The sequence below is a fragment of the Pituophis catenifer genome, unplaced genomic scaffold (assembly GCF_029215685.1).
Source record: "Pituophis catenifer annectens isolate HBS135680 unplaced genomic scaffold, rPitCat1.0.hap2 SCAF_3, whole genome shotgun sequence".
In the NCBI taxonomy this organism is placed as follows: Eukaryota; Metazoa; Chordata; class Lepidosauria; order Squamata; family Colubridae; genus Pituophis; species Pituophis catenifer.
The window spans coordinates 192,294,766-192,304,869 of NW_027256883.1; the positions used below are offsets into that span (position 1 = coordinate 192,294,766).

At 35.3% G+C, this 10,104-nt stretch overlaps 1 long non-coding RNA gene across 1 annotated transcript; it reads right to left on the minus strand.

Annotated features, from left to right (window-relative positions):
- Nucleotides 1–642: 642 nt before the first annotated feature.
- LOC139314412 (uncharacterized) lies at nt 643–10,051 on the minus strand. The gene is made up of 3 exons (XR_011600183.1): nt 9,969–10,051; nt 6,054–6,126; nt 643–669 (listed from the first exon to the last, which is right to left on the minus strand). It is a non-coding gene; the product is annotated as an uncharacterized lncRNA (long non-coding RNA).
- Between the last annotated feature and the right edge of the window lie 53 nt (nt 10,052–10,104).

A 10,104-nucleotide genomic window follows, 5' to 3' on the forward strand; every position in this document is an offset into this window, starting at 1 on the left:
AAGTTTTATCAGCATTCTCAGGATTATATTATATTCAATTTAAAGCTGCTTTGAGGATAAGCAGTGATGAGAGCTAGCTGTTTTACTATTTGCATTATCTAATATTATGTGAATGGATGTCAAACTGTTACAATAACCTGTGCTGTAAAAGTAGACAACGTTAAGAGATTGTACAGTGACTGCATGAGAAGGAATGATTACAAATTGAGACTATAACATCAAATCCTTTCCTCTTCTATTGTTTCTCCTTCACCATCTCTTCCTCCCAATTCCTTTTCTTCAGGAGAGGTTGTGAGGGAAAGCAGCAGGCAAAAATGTTCTATATAGCCTACTTAAAAATTGCCCACATTACAGCATTGCTTCTTAAGGGGACACAATCAATTTCAAAGACATTAATCTGCAGCTGCTTCTGCATATATGGTTTGCCCTTGATTCAAAGTAAAAAGACTTATTTTTAATATTGACAAAATAATTTTCTATTTTCAAAATAATCTTCTACTTGCTATAAGCACATATCATTGAGTTTTTAATTGTTTATTTCCTATAATTCATATGTCACCCCTATCACAGATTCTTGTATCATCCTCATGTTTGCAGTTTGCAATATCCATATGACATAGTTGTTCTGTTAATAGAAAACTTCTGCTGTCTCTTCTAAAACCAATCAACCTATATTAGCAAAAAGAAATTTTGTATCAATTGTCTCACATATCAACACATTAAGTTATTATCAGGTCTCTTATATAAATGCAACCAACTTAACTTGATTTATACTTTATTCCTTGTAAACACACATACTGGTTTTGACTGTGTATGTCTTATAGAGCTTATTTGCAGACTTAGTTCTCCCCAGATAAATTCATGGAGGGATTCTTTATAGGTGAAAAGGAAATTTAATGGTAAAACTTTGGGATTACATCCAGTTGTTGTCCCTCCTCTGATGGAAGTATTTTACATCAAGCAGGGATTTTGCTCCATTCAACAGTGGGGGATACATTTTTAGCAATTTCTTCCTCCTCTCCTTAGCCTGCTCAGCAAAAGATTGGGAGACCCTTTGAAGTATTATGGAAAGAAAGTCATTTAAATACTCTGTATTTTGCTTGAAACAGCTTTGTTGCTGTAATCAGATTTTGGTCTCTTTGTAAGCACTAATTGCAAAACCATATTCTCAAGTTTTGTACTTTTCTGGTCCTACAACCGACAGTGAAGTAGATATTTACTTTAAATTCCCAGCGCTCCTTATGGCGGAATATTGTATTTTAATGCTTGTTCCATAGAAATTAGCGTTGTCAGAAGAAGCAATTTTGACTGATTGACCTTTAAAGAAATAAAAGAAAATCATGGTACCGTGTTTCTCCAAAAAGACGACCCACCTTGAAAAGAAGCCCTATCACATTTTTGAGCGCATGTGATCAAATTAAGCCCCACTCACAAAATTAGCCCTAATTAAGACCCCACCCACCCCTGGGTACAGAGGGTGGGGCAAGGCACACAGGTAAAAAATGAGTTAGGGTGGGAATGGGGGTGGGTGGTGAAGCTGCCTTACTTACCAGGCCTTGCACACCCCGACAACTGCTTCGCCTTCTGCGGCCACTTGCACGCATTGCCCAGGCCTGTTTCACCTTCAGATGCCTGCCAGAAGGCATTTGCAGCTGATAACGGAGCTCCGGATCGATCCAGAGTTCTGTTATTGGCTGCAGTTGCCTTTCGGCAGGCATCTGAAGACAAAACAGAGGCAGGGCCAAGCGTGTGAGTGGTGGCAAGTTGACACAGAAGAAGTGGGCCAGCAGCAGGTTCCTGCTGGGTGGGGCTGTCAGTGCCACTGCTGCGAGGTGAGTCAATAATTAGAATCCTCCAAAAAGAAGGCCTAGCCATTTTTTCAGGGGTCAAAATAAGACCCAGCCTTCTTTTTGGAGAAACATGGTATCTTTTACTCAACTTTCACATACATAAAAACATTCCAAGCTAGGCCACTTTATATGAAGCCACCTTATAGTCTTTTACATTTCTAACTATATAGACAGAAATATTTCAGCCCTGAACTTAGAATTTTTTTTTGATAACAAACAGAGTAACAAAACCCATGTTTCTATTTCTTTCAAACCTTTCCAGAGTTATTGGATGAGGTGGGGTATAATTTTGATTATTAACCTTTTTCTCTCTTGCACAAATACTTAATGAGTATTAATGTTGCAAATAAAATCAAATTACCTTTTACTTGTCCTGAAAATAAATAATAGCAGTATTGAAAACTTTTATTTGGGAGTAAATACTACTCTGATCAATTAAATATTATTTCTATGAATCTGTATGCTCACTCTTGGTATATGGGCCTTTAGGTTGCAGTACTTAAATTTCAATTAAATTCTAGGTTAACTCACTTTTATCATACGGACATATATACCAAAATAAAGGCATTAGATGGTTGTTATTTAAGTGTCACCCTCAGTTTTCATGCTCTTTGATAACCAGTATTTCATCCATGGAGCTAAGTAGGCATAAAGATGAGGAGAGTATTAAGAGTTTTAGCAGTTGCTTTGGTTTCCTCCCTTTAACAGAAATGTAGCACCCTCTAGTGTTTCTTCACTTTGGATTCAAAGGAAGTTTAAATAAGAGCAAAGGCAATGGAATAACATTTGAAACAGGCTTCTGTAGAATACTTTAAAAATTGTGTTCTGTGGAGAATACCTCAAGAGAAAGCCATCTATGGACCTAATACAAATTATGCAAAGTTTATCCTACTTCTAGAAAGGGTGAACTATTTTGAAGTGTACCACTTAGAATAGGCATTGAATACGTGTTGACATTTGCTATATTTGCACTTATTCACAAAAATTCAAAATCAGCAAAACTAGAGACATAGCTAAAACATGAGAAGAAGACAAAAAAAGTATTGGTCCGGTATCAGATCCCTAAGGAGAAATCCAAATTACCTCATTATACTCCTATCATAATATAACATTTCCTTAATATCAATCTTGACTTCTAGCAGTTCCATAAATATATTCATGTAGTTTGCCTGACAACATATAGAAGTGTTTCTAGGGGGCTTTTTTCACCAAGGTATTTTTTAAACTTCCAAGTCTATCCTACATAAAACATGCAAAATTCCAGTTATCTCAAATTCAATCTGACATTTTTTTTTAACATGGAGGACAGGAAGAGAAAGTTCTGTCTCCTTTCCTGATAGCTTTCTTTTGTTTTCTGTTTAAAACATTATTAATGTAATCCTGAAAACTTATATTTAATTGCTACGGCAACATATTGCCATTAATTTACGAAAACAAAGAATGTGCAGTCACTGGTACTGGCTAGTAGTTATATTAGCCTGTAATTCTTGTGTTGTCAATCTTAAGGCATACAGTATACTGTATGTAAGAAAGAACTAGTGCAATACAATTATTTGGAAGACTTCACTGCTAAATATTATGTCTACTCTGCTTGTTACAATGTTTTCAACTGCAATTCTTTAAAACTTAAAACTACATAGCTATTTTTAATCACAGAATTTGAAAGTATAAAATTGAGTGAAGAAACAAGCAAGGACCCACTAATTCAGCCTTAGTAATTTTTTTTTTCTATGAACTAGTGTAAATTGAAAATTAACCCACTGAGAGTGTTACATTTCATGAGCTGCTGTTTTCTCTCTCATTTTTAAAGCCTGGTTTGAATTTATCTGACTACTGTAAGTCTAAAAACAAATACACCTGATGCCTCCTGACAGTTTCTTCTTGCGAGGTAATTAGATATAGTGTCCAGGTAATGTGTGAGGGAGCATACCTTTACTTCGTTTTAAGCCTAATGTAATTAGTTTCATATCTTATTTAAGTCCCTGCTTTTTTAACTTGAGTTTTGGGTTTATAATTACATCATGACAAACACAAACAGTAAATGCTATGGTTGCCATTGACTTAGAGCAGGAATACTTGCTGTAATGCAGATCATTTTCAAGGTAAGTTAGGATTAATAAGAATAAGAGAAAGAATACAATCTTAACACTGCCGTTTTACTAACAAAGGAGTCCAACATAACTTGATGTAGCTGATTTCTAATAAAGTGCTTTTAGGATGCCTTTGTAACAAACTGATCTAATTATATGATTTGCTGAAGACCTCACAAATCTTATTATGTTAGAAAACTGTAAGATTTACAGTTTAAAAATTAGCCATATGCACAACTGCCTTTTTAAAAATGAACTAATATAGCTATTAAATGTTAAAAGTATAAATCTTACTTCAAATCACTATTTCTCTATTGAATTATAAAAACCCATAAAACATATGAATCTGCCGATGCACAGATTCAGAATTGTCAAAGATGTTCAACTGGTGACATATTTTCTTATGCAAATTTATTATGGTTTACTGATTTCAAGAAAATTACATCTTAGTTAAGAAGTTATGGCTTCAGGGGTTTACAATTGCCAAGCAATTATTAGCTCCAGGGGAAAATATTAACCAATGATCATGGGCATTGTTTAGCCAAGGCCTCACCTCCCAAGATTTGGGGCCTGATGGCTCAGCAGTTAAAGATGCTGAGCTTGTCAGTTGGAAAGCTGTCAGCCCAGGTTCAACATCTAAGTGCCACATGATGGGGTGATCTCCCATTATTTGCCCTACCCAGCTCCTGTCCATCTAGCAGTTTGAAAGCAGGCAATTGCGAGTAGATAAATAGGTATCACTTTGGTGGGAAAATAAGTGTTCTGTGTGCCTCAGTGTATAGTCATGCTGACCACATGATCACAGAAGTGTTTTTAGACAACGTTCACTCCCTTGGTTAAGAAACAGAGATAAGCACTAATCCCTAGAGTCGGAGACAACTGGTCAGAGGAAACCTTTACCTTTACCCAAGCTTTTAAATCAGAATTGGGAACTGATAGCTCTATAATCCTGAAATTACCTTTCCAAGACTGCCTCGTTAAAATTCAGAGCTAAGATACTAAATAACAGTACAGTAATATTATTTGTATTATTTTGGCTGGAAATTAACTAAGTCTCCAAATCAAGTAATTCTTTAAAACAGAAGAATCTCTTTTTCAAAAAGATTTTAACAGGTGCTACACTGGTTGTAGTGTTGCATTAAGAGTGGGAAGAACCAAATTCTACTCCATCGTCAAATATGACTTAGGGCCTATGATTCCCTTTCAGTCCAACTTACATCATAAGATTATTCTTTTAGGAAAAAACAAGAATATGGATCACTTTGTAAGTTACCTTGAGCTCCTGAATGAAACACAAGCTAATACCTGACCCTAATAACTAAATCATAGAAAAGCTGGGCATTTGGATATAGTTGATAGTTGCATTTGAGATTATCAGGAAATCCTGGGCCTTTTGATTAGATTGGGCAGTAGACAGTGGTAATCTATTTTGCTGTCAAGAATACTGATGTCAAGAAAACACAAGGATAGATCAATGTAATCTATAAGAATTCAGATTGACTTAGTTAAGAAGTTATGGCAAATTAAGAAATTATTAAGCAAAATATGGTGCAAATCGAGCTAAATACCTGGCCTTGAACTGCCACAATGCCACTCTATATAAACTGTGGTCAAAACAACAGTCACAAAGCTACCAGATTTGATTTGCAATAATCCAGATAACCACCAGAGGATAACAAGAGGAAGAAAAAAAAAATCTGCTATTTAGTAGTCATCTTGTTTTTTTTAATAGTCCATATCCAGTAATTCTATTGAAAAGCATTACGTGTAAATCAAAGAGCAAATTGTAAAAAACAAGCCAATCTTTTCCTTCAATTGCCACTTTAACTGTTTAGTAAACTATTCTTCTGATTTTGGGTATCAAACTTGTTATCCTTATTTATACCTATTTTGCAGTTAACATAAATTTCTAGATTCAGTGTTTGAAAGTGAATGTTTCAGCCATTTTTATACTAATATGTGTGTATACATTACATATTTGTATTAATATATATATATATATATATATATATATATATATATATATATATATATATAAATACAAATATACAATAAGATATACTTTGATCCTTTGATAACTTAGTTTTGGCTATTTTAGGGTGGTGGTACTTACCCCATCATGACAACCAAGTTCTAAAATTTTCTTTTCGTCTGGAAAGTAGCTTGGATAAGTATGTTTTTAGATTCTAGATACAGAAAAAGGAAAATCAACAAAACTCAGCTAATTTTCTTTATTGTATGATCTTATGTAGTAACATTTACATAGGTAAAACTATTGCTAAAGAGACATACAATGAAATATTATCTTTAGAACAGAAAATAATCACAGCAATTGTCCCTTTGCAATAAAAGCAAAGTAAATGGCATATAATTTCTTCTGTCCTTTTGTAGATTTCATTCATTTCTTTTGTTTATACTGTAATTAATTTTAAAAAGGTATGTGAGCAAGAGTAAAGAGTAAAGAAGTGGCATAAATATGTAAGAGTAAAGAATCTTACATATTTATGCCACTTATACTGCTGAATGCTTGCCCAAAAGCTGCAATGTTTTTTTCCCCCACATTTAGATGAATTCGCAAGATGGCTATAGTCCAGGTTTTTTTTTTAAATAGAATATCTGATTAAATGCCTATTTATAATTCAAATTATATAGCCCCCCAATTCACATATAGTGACTCTGGATGGGATACAGCAATAAAAAGCCACAGTTTAATCCTCCTTCAATGTTATTTATGGGTTAACTGATGAATTAGTAATCCTTAAATTGCTTCTACTTGCCATGCTTTTCCTTTGGTTATATTCATTTTGGAAAATACAAAAGAATGCACTTATACTTATATAATGTGTAAAGTCAATCAAAGCAGAATGAACCCAAAATCTATCATTGCCAAGAGTTAAATCGTATGCCCCAGCCCTTCTCTCAGCTTTTTATTTTCAATGAAAGAGATAATAGTCCATATACCTCATATATATAGAAATGGATGTAAAAGAACAAGATTCAACAAGCATGAACATAATGAAATCAACATGGAACAAATAAATAGGTAACCCAAAAGGCTGCATATTGTATTTACTGTACTCCCTTGGGGTGAATCCTATTAACTCAAAAAAGTTTATTTCTGCATAGACTCATATAGATTTGCATTGTACACCACAATTCTATACTGTAGTCAGTTCCCAGGTCACTGATGTTTCTCCTCAGTTTTCACCCTTAGGGATCTGACAAGCTACTTCAGATGAATTATTGGAATAATCTAACATTATATTCTACTTATAAAAGATTGCTGAGATAATATTATTTTCAAGCACGTTGAATGTTCTAGAGCACAGGTAGTCCTCAACTTATGATCACAATTGAGCCCAACCTTTATGTTGCTAAGTGATAAATTTGCTAAGTGAGTTTTGCCCCATTTTACAACTTTTCTTACCACATTTGTTAAGTGAACCACTGCAGTTAATACCATGGTTGTTAAGAGAATCTGGCTTCCCCATTGACTTTGCTTGTCAAAAGGTTGCAAAATCACATGACCCAGGGATGCTGTAATAATAAATATGAACCAGTTGTCAAGTATCTGAATGTAAATCACATGATCATGGGGATGCTGCAATGATAATAAATGTGGTCATGTCACTTTTTTTCAGTGCTATTGTAACTTTGAACGGTCATTAAATGAACTGTTGTAAGTCGAGGACTACCTGTACTTTGTACAGTAACCAAATATTACCTACCATTCTAAGAGACAACAAACCTCTAGCTCTTCAGCACAAGTCTGTATAATGTATTATTTATCAATACCTTAGATCATTGTTTGCTTTAATATCCACAGAATTGAACCTCGGATTTTCTCCAAGGAATCTTGGAAGGAGCTACTAGACAGAAGCAGCAAAGATGATATTAGAGACTAGCTCCGTATTTATTTTTATTTATTTGTATCCCACCTTTATTATTTTTTACAAATACCTCAAGGCAGCAAGTATAACCAACACATCTTCCTCCTCCTATTTCCCCAACAACCACATATTGCCTCTTTCCCTCCATTTGATCCAAGAGAAGATCCTGTAATTTAATCCTACTTCGATGGTCATTTCCCATCTTTACAGGTTAAAAAAAAATCTGTACAGTAGTAAACCTCTAAAAAGGGCCTCAAGTAAGGCTCAACTCCTGGCAATTGTATCCTTATTGCTTTCTTGACTTTCTTGTACATAAAATTTTATTTTTTAATTGCAAGCTCATTAACTGTGATTTTGTGGTTATGACAGCCATGATTTACAGAATTTACCCAATTGGCTGAGTTTCTTTTAAATAATGAGCCATAAACTAACTATAGAAGTCATATCTGCACAAGACTAAGCAAGGTAATATTATGAAAGCCACAAATATCATCTGAAATGGCACAAAACACTGTGGAGTTATGACGGAGAATCTAAAGGACACGAGGGAGGGAGGTATAAGTAATTTACCTCCAAAATAGCGCTCTCTTCTGGGTTTAGAGAGAGCTGGAAGCCTAGGGAACCTTTTGAAACCCTTTTCCATTCTTCAGATATGAAGATGGGAGGCTAGGGCTGCTACAAAATGGAATTTCTCCAACCCCACTGTTATAGAAACAGAAAAGGGATGGAGCAAAGTCTTCCGCTACCCTACCTGCCATCAGGCCAGAACAGAAATATTTTTAACTGCAAAAAAAGTAGGTACTGTCATAAATGTGTCTGGAAGGCCAGCCTAAGAACAACTAGACACAAGAACAGTTTTTTTTCCCTAATGCCATCATTCTGCTAAACAAATAATTCCCTCCACACTGTCAAACTAATTACTAAGTCTGCATTACTATTAATCTTCTCATCGTTCCTATCACCCATCTCCTCCCACTTATGACTATATGACTGTAACCTTGTTGCTGGTATCCTTAAGATTTATATTGACTGTTTCCTAATGTGATTTGATTGCTTATTTGTTCCCTATGACTATCATTAAGTGTTGGAAGTGTTGTACCTTATGATTCTTGACGAATGCATCTTTTCTTTTATGTACATTGAGAGCATATGCACCAAGACAAATTCCTTGTGTGTCCAATCACACTTGGCCAATAAAGAATTCTATTCTGTTCTATTCTACTCTAAGATGGCCCCTCCTAGTATAACCAAAGCTGAAATTTGGTTTTAGTGCTCTTTTGTTTAGAATGTAGTTCAGTGTTCTAAACCTGGGGATATGGTTTGTTAGTAAATAGTACTAAAATAAGTTACAAATGCTGACCAACAATTTCCATTGATTTCTGGAATTGAGAATGGTTGCACTGGAGTTTCCTCAAACAGGTCATAGCTTCAGATTGGCTGAAAGTTTCAATAAATGACTAACAATTTTCTTGGATGTTTATGAATAAAGCAATTAGAAACTTTATTTCAAATTATAAGTGTATGGGGGGGGGAATCCAGACTTAAATAAAAATAGCATGTGATCTTAAATATACATAGGACCTTAAACTTGCTCCCACTAGCAGTGATTTCCTTAGCTTGCAAGCTTGTCTTTCCAATCTTGTCAGCGAGTGTATTTTTTTCCCTTTCTCTGTCGTTAGATATGCTTATTCTCTCCCCTTCCCAAGAGCAAAGGCCATGCTTTGCTACTTACGTGAAGGATTCGCTTTTTTAAATGGAGTCGGGTGAATTTTTTCAAAAAATAAATGAGTTTTCCCCCAGACACGCATTTGCTTCGAACCAGGAGGCGCATTCAATCGCATTTAACTTCACCTCCTCTTACATAGCCTCATTCATTTAGATTCAGACGCTGCTGAACCATAAAGGAACCACACGGGCAGGATTAATCCGATATATCAGACTAAAATGGGATTGACTTGTTTAGAGTTCAGGATATCGTGCAAACACACCCACTAAAGTGTTCTTTTGAGAAAGCATCTCTCAACCCCACCAGTGGGGCCAGAAATCTTTCTTGAAAGAAGTTCTCCCTCTTGTAACGCCAACATAGCACATCCGAGAAACCTACGGAGTCCCCTCACCAAAAAATAAAAATTCAATACCTGAGATACTCTTTCTCCTCCAGGGCAGAACTTGCACGATCTTGTTTCCACTACAGCCATAGAGAAATTAACTGCAAGCTCCGGGAACCCGGTAGGTCCCACCTCTAGGGGCTTCTGAATGGCCGTCATCTACGCC